The sequence below is a fragment of the Apodemus sylvaticus genome, chromosome 9 (assembly GCF_947179515.1).
Source record: "Apodemus sylvaticus chromosome 9, mApoSyl1.1, whole genome shotgun sequence".
Lineage (NCBI taxonomy): Eukaryota > Metazoa > Chordata > Mammalia > Rodentia > Muridae > Apodemus > Apodemus sylvaticus.
The window spans coordinates 75461446-75477212 of NC_067480.1; positions in this window are offsets into that span (position 1 = coordinate 75461446).

Genomic DNA, 15767 nt, shown 5'->3' on the forward strand with positions numbered 1-15767 from the left:
GATTTAAACCAAGAGTATGAGATATTTCGACCTGGAATACAACTCCAAATTCTGATGTCTTTTTATGAATGAGAGATATATGCACCAATTTTCGTTCCGTAAAAAATACTATTAGGAAAATTGTAAAAGCAAAACAAAATACACACACACACACACACACACAAAATCATGGAAAAGAAAAAAAATTGTGGTCATCCTCCAGCTCAGCAATTTTAACATTTTTTTTCTATTTATACTTTATGAAACTCTGAAATTAAGACAAAGCATCTCCAAAAGAACCCAACTGTTCTTCAGGTTTTGCCTATCATAATACGGCAACATCATGTTACGTTTTTGTCAAGTAATGAACCTGCTAATTTCTTTAAAAAAATAAAATATTGGTTTTTGTTCCCTGGAGCTTTCTGAGAATTTTCCAAAAGCCAACTTTTAAGAGAACCTCACAAATATTTGTCAGAAAAAAAGCAGAGGCAGGCCAACCTCCCTCTATTTATAAACAGTCCATGCTTTCAAATCGTTTCGGAAAACTAAAGTACATAATTTTCAGTTCTGCATAATAAAATATGTAATTAAGCAACATTCCACAGCGGATTAAAGAATTAAAAGCTTCAGGTGCAGAAAAGAATTTGTTGGCATTTTCGCTTTCAAGGTGGTATTTTGAGGTGTTGCTTTTTGCTTTCCTTTGACATCTTATACACAAATAAATAGACAGAAGCAGGCAAGAGACAGAGAAAATGAAGAATTGGCTGCAGTACAATAGACCTGAAGAAACTCAAGGGAAGAAGTGTGTAATGTGACCAAGGAAAGGAAATTGAAAAGGACAGGATTCTTCTTTGCCCAAGGAAATAAAGAAATAAATCTTCAAACTGAGTTTGTTGATCAAGAAATAGGAATCCCACAGTAAAAGACATGCTGGGCTGGACAGTGCCAACATCCCAGCCACACTCACGAATTCACAGGCCAAATGATGCTGTTCAGAAAACTTACTTTTCAAAATAAGGACTCAATTTCACTAATAGATACTGAAATTTGTGGAGGCAGTTTTCTTACTTTTAAAGGATAACATGTCAAATAAAATCAAACCACTCAGATGTCAAAATTCTGCAGTTCACATTAATAGTGTTTCATGTAATACATAAATTGCAACTATGCATAGTTGTACATTCAAATACATTTACTATCAGACTCTGGTCTTGTATTTTCAAATCCTGCCCCAGAAATACATTTGGTGGAGAAAGGAATGAATGAGTAAATGAATGAATGAATGGATTAGTGAATGAATGACAGACAACGTAGGAAAAATTTTGTTCACCTAGAATGGAATAAGAGTCACATTCTATGGACAGCCCCTTTATGGTGCATTTTATTTATTTATTGAAATCATGCTTATTATTGATTTGTGTGTGTGTGTGTGCGTGCGTGTGTGCGTGCGTGTGTGTGTGTGTGTGTGTGTGTGTGTACATGTGTGTATGCATGTGCGTGTGTGTGTGCGCATGTGCGTGTGTGTGTGTGCACATGTGCGTGTGCGTGTGTGTGTATGTGTGTATGTATGTGTGTGTGTGTATGTGTGTGTGTGTTGTGTGTACATCCACAGCACATGTGTGGAGGTCAAAGAACAACTTGTTGATTCCTTCCCTCTACCATGTGGGTCTTCAGGTCACGAGATGGAAGCAAGAAGTGGCTTGGTAGGTTGTGATAGCTCCCCAGACTTTTACTCGTGTTTTAAATAGACAAATATAAAGAGGCTTCTGGAAGTCTTTAAATGTCATATCTCATGATCTTGAAAAAAAATAGCAACAATTCTGCATCTTACTATAAAGAGAATTTTCTAAGACTGTCATATATATCAACACAAAACAGAGTGTTTTAAAATTAATACAGAATTTAGACAGAAAACACAAAAAGGTAAAAGACAAGGAAAACACACAAAAAAGAAAAAATCAGAAAGGTACCAACACAGAGAAGCACATAAGACCCTGTACATTTTGTTACTGGGACTATCAAACTTCTAAGGTATGGCTGACATAAAATAAATGTGCCTACTTGATGTACAATTTGGTACATCAACTGTATTTGGTACAACATGACTGTACACTGTATGTGTCAAAGTTCTACTAACATGTATGTACAAACACATAGCAAGTGGTGTAAAGGACACGCCCACCATCAGGCAGCTCCTGGTACCTCTTGCAGTTTTCCTACCCACCTGCACTTTCTGTTCTTTGTTTTCATTCTTTTAATGTCCATTGGTGTTTGAAGATGTCAGATTCCCTGGAATTGGAGTTGCAGACAGTTTTGAGCTACCATGACGGTGCTTGGAATTGAACTCAGGACCTCTGGAAGAACAACCAGTGAGGACTCTTAACCACTGAGCCATCTCTCCAGCCTCCCCTTTTCCATTCTTAACTGCACAAACTGTGCCCTCTCTCCCTGTTATTAGGTCATTTGTTTTTATATTACTGAAAATTGACGATCCTTTTCTACATTGTGTGGTTTGCCAGTATTTCCTGTCAGATTATGGCATATCACCTCATCCTCCTAACGATCCTTTGAAGGATGCATGTCCTTCATTGTGGTAAAATCTAATTTTATATTTTAAAAGGTTTTACTTTCTATGTCATGTGAGTTGCCCAGTTTAAGGCCACAGAGATTTCTTTGCTCGCTCCTCTTTTAAGGACGGTATAGCCCACCAAGCTAGTGATACTTTCTTTCTGGTCCTCTACAGAAAAGATTTGCTATCCTCTATGCAAGTCATTGAGCTAAACTGTTCTGAGTGACTTGAGAAAAATGCGAATAAAACAATCATTTCAGTATTTTGTCTGAAGAGTTGTAGCACCTATTAACCAGAAAATTTTTCTGCTCTCAATTCTACATTTTGCTTGATGTGTATAAAAGCAACTCATCCATTGCTATTAATTACCCTGGCCTCCACATGAGTATAAGACCAGAACCCTTGTACCCTGTTGCTCACCAGTAAATACTCTACAAATTTAGAAAATTATTGAGTTGAAACTTCAACCCTTCTTGATAAAAGTCTAGAAGTGTTAATATTCTTGGCAAAATTATTTTTGCACTAATTGCTGTATCCATCTGCTCTGTGATATTGATGAGACGTTGAGAGCATTCGCCCCCTCCTGCAATCATGTTTCCTTGCTCCCACAGAAGCCTGAGCCAGTTCCTTTCCTTCCTGAGCCACCAGCACCATGGACAACCGAAAGCATTTCCTCGGAGGACCTCAGACAAGATTGACACTTGGCTTGGAGGTGGCCCTCTGGGAAACAAACCAGTCTAGAGAGAGCTCTGTTGAGATAAGTAGAGTCTGGGGAATTGAGAGTTTCTTTCCTATACAGAGAACCCTTTCTTTCCCAAAAGTCATGCCCACATGCTAGGGAAATATTCCCCAACTACTGGGGTCATGAAGCAAAGCTAAGGACTTTGCCTCTGTCTGACTCAACCGTGGCTCCAGAAACCTGAGGAGGCAGGGTGATGCCTGCTGTCAGTGTGTCTGACAGGAAGCTGCTGCAGAGTGTAAGCTCTCTGGGATTACACTCAATATTTGTTTAATTTTTAATTATATGTATTATTTCCTTTAAAAACATATCTAGCACAATAACTCCTAGGTTTAAAAGGTAGGGCGGGGGGTATGCAAGCACAAGAAAGATAAAATTTTACACAAAAAAATATCATCACACATGAGCTCAGCAGATGGCTCAGCAGTTAAGATCATGGACTGTTCTAAGGTTTCTTACTGTCATACACCTAAAAATTAAAAATGAAGAATGAAAAACAAACTTCTGCCATTAGTCTTCCCCATGGGTAGAGCTTGAGGTCCATCCTATTGGACAATCTTTCTAGAACCTGGGTGAATGTAGGTCAGTGTCCTGCAAGGACAAATAATTAGGGTTTTAGAGATCGAGTGTGATAAAGAACTTCTCTGAGGATGTCTCAAAGGATGAACAGGGAAGCATCTCATTCAAAATTCTAGACTCTCCTTTCGACAGTTTCAATCACCACTGTAGCCATGTTGTGAGAGCTGGACCTCCTGTTTGTTTCCAGTCATTACCTGGATTGCCACCAAGGATTATGGAGGTGAGAAAAATAACATTTGATCATGCCATGTTTGTACATTTGAAAAGACTGCAATTTCTTTTGAGATTTTTGGTGTTTGTGCGGTGTGTGTTTGTGTGCTAGTATTTGAAAGTGTGTGTTTGCTTGTCAGTGTTAGTGTGTGTTTGTGTGTTTATGTGTGTGTTATGGTGTGTGTCCGTGTTAGTATGTGTTAGTGTTTGTGTTAGTGTGTGTGTTTATGTGTGTGTTTGTGTGTTGGTGTGTATTTGTATGTTTGTGTGTGTTAGTGTGTATTTGTGTGTGTGTGTGCACATGTCTGTGTGTCTGTGTGAAAATAATCTTTGGTGAAAAGGTGCTGATAGATCAGAAAATGGCCATTTGTTTTCTATTGTGTTGATGTGGCTCCATTGGCAAAAGCAACTTTATTGAGATTACATCTAAACATCTTTTTGTGTTATTGTTTTGTTCTGTCTAATCATAAAATCCTAAACCTAAGAATCCTTGAATTCTCAAATCTATTGATGTCAGGATTCCTTAGAGTCTTAAGAATGTGCAATGCCCAGGGAGATGGTTCAGCCAATAAAGGTATCTGCCACCAAACTTGAAAACTTGAATTTGATATCCAATATCTACATGATAGAAGGAACAAATTGACTGAAACAAGTTGTTCTCTGAACTCCACATGTAGAGAGTAGCATCACACACACAATGAAAAAATAATACACAGATGTAATCTTCCTTAAATGAGATGTTTGCTTGTAGTAAAAGGAAAAGATGTACTTTTTTACTAGTAGTAGTAGTAGTAAAAAATTACTGGTAGTAGTAATTTTTCCCAAGCACAACTAAAAAAAAACCCCTGAAGTTTTATGGAAAGTGAGTTTACCAGGTGATGGCAGAGATCTAGGGGCCTCAGGATCAAGGAACAGCATAATCCTATATTCTGTGTTTAAACAAATATTTCCCTTTTCTTTATACTTATGTTTTTCCTGCATGTCTGTATACCACTAGAAGAGAGTGGTTGATCTCTAGGAACTGGAGTTACAGACAGTTCTGAGCCACCATATGGATGCTGGGAACCAAACCCCAATTCTTCTCCAAGAGCAGTAAGTGCTCTTAATCACTGGACCAACTCTCCAGCCCTCCGTGGGCTTTCTTTATGCTTCATCTATTATCCCAGACTGACAACAAAGAAGTCAACAGCTCAGAAATGCCAAGGGGGACAAATAAAAGAAATCACCAAAGCCTACTCTCTCTACCCTATGAAGCAAGACAGCCTAGCAAGGAAGAAAAGGACAGCAGAGAGTAGAGATCTAGATTTCTACTCCAGAGCTTATTTGAGTGTGTTTTAGGATACAAAGGATGGTATTGGAGGTCTGGTACACAGTCAAGTCTTCAAGGCTTTTATTTCTGTACCAGCAGTGTCAGAGGAAGCTGCCAGAAGAGCAGTTATAGGTACTGCCATGTTACCAGCCAAGAAGATTGCCTGCAGTCCTAGAAGGAAACTGGAGTTGCTGCCAGCTTGCCAGAGCAGCAGCCCAAGAAAGCTAGTGAAAGAAAAAAATGTACTTAAATACAGAGTCCTATACTGTAAAGCCCCAAATAGCCATATTTAAGGAAAAAGATCATATGGGACAGTTTCAAAGGGGATGTAAGATAAACCAATAAGGGCTAGAGAAGAATGAAGAAGGAAGAGGTAATGAACATAGGATTCTGGAGCAGAAAATGATGCAGCACAATATATCAGATCCGCATTGTAAACCTGTCTGAACCCACAGCAGTAGAATGAAGCTTAATATGAATAATGGACTTTCAATGGAATAACACACTTTCATGTGTTATTCCATATAACATTACATAGTTTCTGTACAAAGTTTCTGTAAGGCAAAGGACACCATCAAGAGGACAAATCGGCAACCAACAAATTGGGAAAAGATCTTCACCAATCCTACATCAGATAGAGGGCTAATATCCAATATATATAAAGAACTCAAGAAGTTAGACTCCAGAAAACCAAACAACCCTATTAAAAATGGGGTACAGAGTTAAACAAAGAATTCTCACCTGAAGAACTTCAGATGGCGGAGAAGCATCTTAAAATATGCTCAACTTCATCAGTCATTAGGGAAATGCAAATCAAAACAACCCTGAGATTTCATCTTACACCAGTCAGAATGGCTAAGATTAAAAATTCAGGAGACAGCAGGTGTTGGAGAGGATGTGGAGAAAGAGGAACACTCCTCCACTGCTGGTGGGGTTGCAAATTGGTACAACCACTCTGGAACTCAGTCTGGCAGTTCCTCCGAAAACTGGGCACCTCACTTCCAGAAGATCCTGCTATACCACTCCTGGGCATATACCCAGAGGATTCCCCACCATGTAATAAGGATACATGCTCTACTATGTTCATAGCAGCCCTATTTATAATTGCCAGATGCTGGAAAGAACCCAGGTATCCCTCAACAGAAGAGTGGATGCAAAAAATGTGGTATATCTACACAATGGAGTACTATTCAGCCATTAGAAACAATGAATTCATGAAATTCTTAGGCAAATGGATGGAGATAGAAAACATCATACTAAGTGAGATAACCCAGACTCAAAAGGTGAATCATGGTATGCACTCACTAATAAGTGGATATTAACCTAGAAAACTGGAATACCCAAAACATAATCCACACATCAAATGAGGTACAAGAAGAAAGGAGGAGTGGCCCCTGGATCTGGAAAGACTCAGTAAAGCAGTATTCGGCAAAACCAGAACGGGGAAGTGGGAAGGGGTGGGTGGGAGGACAGGGGAAGAGAAGGGGGCTTACGGGACTTTCAGGGAGTGAGGGGCTAGAAAAGGGGAAATAATTTGAAATGTAAATAAATTATATCGAATATAAAAATTAAAAAAAAAAAAAAAGATCTCGGGATGCAGACCACTTGAGCTGCGGGCTGCTACTTGCGCCCAGGACCTGAGCAGATTGGCAGTTCCTCTGGGTGCCAGCCAGGCCTGGGGCCTGTGCCCTGCAGGGTGCCTGCAGGATCCCTGCCACCGTCTTTGCTCCCTGACAGAGCAGACAGGCAGCACCAGGTTCCGTTCACAGAGACAACCAGAGTATAACATTACTTGGTGCAGGACACACCAGGGCTCCAACGGCACCCGAGAGGAGGACAACACATTAGCAATCTGTGTCATCCAGTGGTGTGGAAATAGCCTTATGGGCTCACAGGAGGTTCAAGCACCAGTCAGTGACAACTGGACCAACTAATGCCAGAGATAACCAGATGGCAAAAGGCAAACGTAGGAACGATACTAACAGAAATCAAGGCAATATGGCAGCAACTTAACCCAATTCTCCAACAACAGCAAGTCCTAGATACCCCAACACACCAGAAAAACAAGACTTGGATTTAAAATCACTGGTCATGATGCTGTTAGAGGAACACAAGAAGGACATAAATAAATCTCTTAAAGAAATACAGGAGAAAATGGATCAAAAGTTAGAAGCCCTTACAAGGGAAACACAAAAATCATTTAAAGAAATTCAGGAGAATATGGGTCAAAAGATAGAAGCCAATAAGGAGGAAATGCAAAAATCACTTAAAGAAATACAGGAGAACTTGGGTCAACAGACAGAAGTCATGAAAGAGGAAACACAAAAATCTCTTAAAGCATTACAGGAAAACACAAACAAGCAAGTGAAGGAACTGAGCAAAGCCATCCAGGATCTAAAAACAGAAGTAGAAACAACTAAGAAATCACAAAGGGAGACAACGTTGGAGACAGAAAACCTTGGGAAAAAATCAGGGGTCACAGATGCAAATATCAACAACAGAATACAAGAGATAGAAGAAGGAATCTCAAATGACAAAGATACCATAGAAACCATAGACTCAAAAGTCAAAGAAAATGCAAAATGTAAAAAGCTTGTAACCCAAAGCATCCAGGAAATCCAGGACACAATGATAAGACCAAACCTAAGGATTATAGGCATAGATGAGAGTAAAGATTTACATTAAAGGGCCAGCAAATATCTTCAACAAAATTATGGAAGAAAACTTCCCTAACCTAAAGAGAGAGATGCCCATGAATATACAAGAAGCCTACAGAACTCCAAACAGACTGGATCAGAACAGAAATACCTCCTGTCACATAATAATCAAAACCCCAAATGTACTAAACAAAGAAAGAATATTAAAGGCAGTATGAGTAAAAGGCCAAGGAACATATAAAGGAAGACCTATCAGAATTACACCAGACTTCTCACCAGAGACCACGAAAGCTAGAAGATCTCGGGCAGATCTCATGCAGACTCTAAGAGAACACAGGTGCCAGCCAAAACTACTATACCCAGCAAAACTCTCAATCACCATAGATGGAGAAACCAAGATATTCCATGACAAAACAAAATTTACACAATATCTTTCCACAAACACAGCCCTACAAAGGATAATAGGGGAAAAACACCAATACAAGAAGGGAAACTACACCCTGGAAAAAGCAAGATAGTAACCTTCTTTCATCAAACCCCAAAGAAGATAACCAATCAAATATAAAAAAATAACATCAAAAGTGACAGGAAGTAATAATTACTATTCCTTAATATCTCTTAACATCAATGGACTCAATTCCCCTATAAAAAGACATAGACTAACAGACTGGATTCGTAAACAGGACCATACATTTTGCTGCATTCAGGAAACACACCTCAGTGTCAAAGACAAGTACTACCTTAGAGTAAAAGCCTGGAAGACAATTTTACAAGCAAATGGTCTCAGGAAACAAGCCGGAGTAGCCACTCTAATATCAGATAAAATTGACTTTCAACCTAAAGTCATCAAAAGAGACACTGAGGGACACTTCTTGCTGGTCAAAGGAAAAACCCACCAAGAAGAACTCTCAATTCTGAACATCTATGCGCCAAATGCAAGGGCACCCTCATTTGTAAAAGAAACTTTACTAAAGCTCAAACCACACATTGCACCTAACACAATAATTATGAGTGACTTCAACACTCCACTCTCTTCAGTGGACCATCAGGAAAACAGAAACTAAAACTAAACAGGGACACAGTGAAACTAATGGAAGCTTTGGACCAATTGGATTTAACATATATATATATATATATATGACATTTCATCCTAAAGCAAAAGAATATACCTTTTCTCAGCACCTCATGGGACCTTCTCCAAAACTGATCATATAATTGGTCACAAGACAGACCTCAACAAATATAAGAAGATCGAATTAATCCCATGCCTTCTATCAGATCACTATGGAGTAAGAGTGGTCTTCAATAGCAACAAAAACAACAGAAAGCCCACATAGATGTGGAAACTGAACAATACTCTACACAATGATACCTTGGTCAAGGAAGAAATAAAGAAAGAAATCAAAGACTTTTTAGAATTTAATGAAAATGAAGATACAACATACCCAAATCTATGGGACACAATGAAGCAGTGCTAAGAGGAAAACTCATAGCACCGAGTGCCTCCAAAAAGAAACTGGAGAGAGCATATATGAGCAGCTTAATGACACACCTGAAAGCCCTGGAGCAAAAAGAAGCTAATTCACCCAGGAGAAGTAGAAGACAGGAAACCATCAAATTCAGGGCTGAAATTAATCAAGTAGAACCAAAAAGAACCATACAAAGAATCAACTAAACCAGGAGCTGGATCTTTGAGAAAATCAACAAGATAGATAAACACTTAGCCAGACTAACCAAAGGGCACAGAGACAGTATCCAGATTAACAAAATTAGAAATGAAAAGGGAGATATAACAACAGAAACTGAGGAAATTCAAAAAATCATCAGATCCTACTACAAAAGCCTATACTCAACACAACTGGAAAATCTGGAGGAAGTAGACAATTTCCTAGATAGATACCAAACACCAAAATTAAATCAGGATCAAATAGATCATCTTAACAGTCCCATAATCCCGAAAGAAATAAAAGGGGTCATAGAAAGTCTCCCAACCAAAAAAAGCACAGGACCAGATGGTTTTAGTGCAGAATTCTATCAGACCTTCAAAGAAAACCTAACACCAATACTCTTCAAACTATTCTACAAAATAGAAACAGAAGGAACACTAACTAACTCATTCTACAAAGCCACATTTACTCTGATACCAAAACCACACAAAGATCCAACAAAGAAAGAGAACTTCAGACCAATTTCCCTTATTAATATCGATGCAAAAACACTAAATAAAATTCTTGCCAACCGAATCCAAGAACACATCAGAACGATTATCCACCATGATCAAGTAGGCTTCATCTCAGTGATACAGGGATGGTTCAATATATGGAAATCCATCAATGCAATCCACTACATGAACAAACTCAAAGAAAAAAAAAACCACATGGTCATTTCATTAGATGCTGAAAAAGTATTTGACAAAATTCAGTATCCTTTCATGCTAAAAGTCTTGGAAAGAAAAGGAATTTAAGGCCCATACCTAAACATAATTAAAGCAATATACAGCAAACCGGTAGCCAACATCAAACTAAATGGAGAGAAAATTGAAGCAATCCTACTAAAATCAGTGACTAGACAAGAGTGCCCTCTCTCCCCATATCTTTTCAATATAGTATTTGAAGTTCTAGCTAGAGCAATTAGACAAAACAAGGAGGTCAAAGGAATACAAATTGGAAAGTAAGAATTCAAACTATTGCTATTTGCAGATGATATGATAGCCTACTTAAGTGACCCAAAAAACTCCTACAGCTGATAAACAACTTTAGCAAAGTGTCTGGTTATAAAATCAACTCAAACAAATCAGTAGCCTTCCTATTCTCAAACGACAAGCAGGCTAAGATAGTAATTAGGAAAACAACACCCTTCATAATAGCCACAAATAATATAAAGTATCTTGGCGTGACTCTAACCAAACAAATGAACGAGACGTATGACAAGAACTTCAGGTCTCTGAAGAAGGAAATCAAAGAAGACCTCAGAAAATGGAAAAATCTTCCATGCTCGTGGATTGTCAGGATTAATGTAGTTAAAATAGCCATCTTGCCAAAAGCAATCTACAGGTTCAATCAAAATCCCAACTCAGTTGTTCATAGAGTTAGAAAGGGCAATTCTCAAATTCATCTGGAATAACAAAAAATCCAGGATAGCTAAAACTATTCTTAACTGTAAAAGAACTTCTTGGAGAGTCAGTATCCCAGACCTCAAGCAATACTACAGAGAAATAGTGTTAAAAACTGCATGGTTTTGGTACAGTGACAGGCAAGTGGACCAATGGAATAGGTTTGAAGACCCAGAAATGAACCCACACACCTATGGTCACTTGATCTTCGACAAAGGAGTGGAAAACATCCAGTGGGAAAATGCTAGCCTTTTGATCAAATGATGCTGGTTCAACTGGAGGTCAGCATGCAGAAAAATGCGAATTGATCCATTATTATCTCCTTGTACTAAGCTCAACTCCAAGTGAATCAAGGACCTCCATATAAAACCAAACACACTGAAACTAATAGAAAAGAAACTGGGGAAGACCCTTGAAGACATGGGCACAGGGGAAAAGATCCTGAACAGAATACCAATAGCTTATGCTCTAAGATCAAGAATTGACAAATGGGACCTCATAAAATTACAACTTTTCTGTAAGGCAAAGGACACCGTCAAAAGGACAAAACAGTAATCAACAAATTGGGAAAAGATCTTCACCAACCCTACATCTGACAGAGGGTTAATATCCAATATATTCAAAGTTCTCAAGAAGTTAGACTCCAGAGAACCAAATAACCCTATTAAAAATGGGGTACAAAGCTAAACAAAGAATTTTTCCATGAAGAACATTGGATGGCTGAGAAGCACCTTAAGAAATGCTCAACATCATTAGTCATTAGGGAAATGCAAATCAAAACAACCCTGAGATTTCACCTCATACCAGTCAGAATGGCTAAGGTTAAAAACTCAGGAGACAGCAGGTGTTGGCGAGGATGCAGAGAAAGAGGAACACTCCTCCACTGCTGGTGGGATTGTAAGATGGTACAACCACTCTGTAAATCAGTCTGGTGGTTCCTCAGAAAACTGGGCATGACACTTCCGGAGGACCCTGCTATACCACTCCTGGGCATATACCCAGAGGATTTCCCGGCATGCAATAAGGACACATGCTCCATTATGTTCATAGCAGCCTTATTTATAATAGCCAGAACGTGGAAAGAACCCAGGTGTCCCTCAATGGAGGAATGGATACAGAAAATGTGGTATATTTACACAATGGAATACTACTCAGCAATTAAAAACAATGATTTCATGAAATTTTTAGGCAAATGGTTGGAACTGGAAAATATCCTAAGTGAGGTAACCCAATCACAAAAGAATACACATGGAATACAATCACTGATAAGTGGATATTAATTAGCCCAGAAACTCTGAATACTCAAGACACAATTAGCACATCAAATGATTCCCAAGAAGAAGGAAGAAGAGGGCCCTGGTCCTGGAAAGGCTTGATCCAGCATTGTAGGGGAGTACCAGGACAGAGAAATGGGAGGGGGGTGATTGGGGAATGGGTGGAGGAAAGAGGGCTTATGGGACATATGGGGAAGGGGGAAGTGGGAAAGGGGAAAGCATCTGGAATGTAAACAAAGAATATAGAAAATAAAAAAAAAAGATTTGTTGTAATAATTGCTGTATCTCCAAATGAAAATTTTAAATTAAATGATATATTCATTTTATCTATTTTTTATAAAAAGGATAGAAATTTAAAGATTTTAGATATAACTATTAAATTTTTACAAAGTAAATACATTACTTAAGCACTAAAAGACCATAGAGATATACAAACAATGAAATTATACAGTTTTTAGAACTGTCTAAGAAAGCATTTGTTTTATGATGTTGATTATTCAACCCAAGGCATTCTGGTAAACAGCCTATCACTGAGTTACATCTGTAGTCCCAACCATGATTTAAAGCTTTGGGATAATACTTCATTAAGAAATAGCAATCTTGACTTGGTATGGTGGGCCATGCACTTAGGAGGCAGAGACAATGGATCTCCCTGAATTTGAGGCCAGCCTGGTCTACATAATGAGTACCACAACAACCAGAAATACATAACAGGGAGACCCTGTTTCAAATAAAATGAAAGAAAGAAAGAAAGAAAGAAAGAAAGAAAGAAAGAAAGAAAGAAAGAAAGAAAGAAAGAAAGAAAGAAAGGAAGGAAGGAAGGAAGGAAGGAAGGAAGGAAGGAAGGAAGGAAGGAAGGAAGGAAGAAAAGAAGAAAAAAGAAAGAAAGAAAGAAAGAAAGAAAGAAAGAAAGAAAGAAAGAAAGAAAGAAAGAAAGAAAGAAAGGGAGGAAGGAAGAAAGAAAGAAAGAAAGGGAGGAAGGAAGGAAGGAAGAAACAAATTAAGTTTTTTTGGAAGAAATTTTTGAACATAACAATGAATGAACAATATAAATGAGAAGCAGAGAGAAACTTTAGAACTGACAATAAAAATCTGAAATAAAAAACTGAAGGGATGGCTTCAGCAAACCATACTAGAAGAGACTGAAGGAAATGTATCTTACTATCATTTCAAGTTGGTGTGATAAAAGTGTCTGACAAAAGCAAGTTAAGGGAGAATAGGTTGTTTCTGTGTCATAGTCTATCTTTATAGTATAATACATCATTAGTGGGAAAGTTAAGGCAGCAGGAGACTGTGGTAGCTGGTCACAATTCATTCACAGTCAGGACATGTCAATTTAGTTAGGAAATGTGATTTATTCCTCTCAAGCATGCCCAGAGGCCCATCCTCCAAGTGATGCTATATCCTTTCCAGTTGACTGTTAACACTAACCATCACAGCAAGTGAAAGGGAAGACAGAGAAGCACTCATTACTGAATCTGAACAAAAACAAAAAAGGGACTAAAACCAATCATGCTGGATAATTTTATGTCAACTGGATATAAGTTAAAGTCATCTGAGAGGATGTAGCTTCAATTAAGAAAATGTCTCTGTAAGACAAGGCTGTAGGCAAGCCTATAGGGCATTTTCTCAATTTGTGATTGATGGGGGAGTGCTCATCCCACTGTGGGTGGGGCCATCCTTGGGCTGATAGGCCTGAGTTCTACAAGAAAGCAGGCTGAAGTAGCCATGAGGAGCAAGCCAATGATTCCCCACCTTTGCGGATCACATACAGATATCCTGCAATCAGATGTTTACAATTCATAACAATAGGTTACAGTTATGAAGTAGCAACAAAATAGTGCTATGATTGGGGCCGCCATAGCATGAGGAACTGTATTAAAGGGCCACAGTATTAGGAAGGTTAAGAACCATTGCTGTAGGCTATGTCAAGTTAAAGCTAACCAGGACTGATGGATGTCGATAGATAGACAGACAGACAGATAGACCCAAATAAATCTAATTTCTATGAACATATTTTGACTTTGCAGACCCATCAAAAGATATTGAAAGTTCTTGCAGGTTTCTATATAACACTCAGAGAACTATTAAATAAGACCATGGATCATCCTAACATGGGGCTGGAGATACAGATCAATAAAAGTGCATGCCTAATATGCCCTAGGTTCTGGGATCAATGTCTAGTCCACCTAAAACTAAAACCAAAACAACCTGCCAAGCTTTGCAGTACATTATTGGTCACAAACCTTGACTCCTGTGTAGTCATTTTTACATTCATGTGCTTCTCAGGGTTGTGGCCATGGACATCCCCATTTCTCCATCTGGAGTTTTGTCATGGATTTGAACATTAATAGACTTAAGGCATATGATGGCTAATAGTGATTGTCAATTTGACAATCTAAAATCATCTACGGGACAGACCTCTGGGCATGTCTGTGAGAGATTTCCTCAACTGGATTAACTGAGGTATGGAGACCCACCCTAAATGTGAGGAGCAACATTTCACAGGTAGGAGATGGGGCTGCATTTATCCCTTCTTGACTATAGAAGTGATGTCATAAGGTGTCTTAAGCGCCTGCCTCTATGCCTTTTCTGCCATGATACCTTCAAATTGTGAGCCCAAATTAACCTTCCTCCCTTAAGTTGCCATTTCCAGCGATGCTGTCTCAGCAACACATATAGTAACTACCTCAAGACAACAGAGGCTTTACATATCTTCTTCTGTTCAACTGAAGCTCCTTAACAAACAAACAGGAAACAGATTCAAGAAAACCTCACAGTGAGAAGCCTGCATGAGTTGGCTAGCAGACTGTCACAGAGATCATCTGAGAAGCACTGAATTCCCACTTATGAATACAGGCATATACATAATTCATTGTTGGAGTCCATTGCACCCTGTGTTGCTTTATTACCCAGAGTCACTGTGATGATGACTGACTGATTAGAGCTACTCTGTCAGTTGAATAAAAGGAACCACAAAGAAGCAGGACTAATCAGAGAAGACGAATAGAAAACTAATGGGCACTAAGATGGTCTTATTAAAAGAATTGAGACCATGAATATTGTCTTGAATGGGGTCAAAGTAAAGGAAAAATCAATCAAAGGCATAACCACAACATAGTATAATTAACTATTTTCAGGATGTAAGAAGCCCCCTTTCCTTGCATGGGAAACAACAAAGGATGAATCTCACCAAATAACCCTGTATGTAGGTTGGGATTCAGAATGCCCTTCAAGACGTGGAGGGAGGGGGCTCTGTGTGTTTTATGTACCCATTGATTCTTCTCTCATACTGTTAACTACCTGTGATGGTTTGAATATGCTTGGTCCATGAGAAGT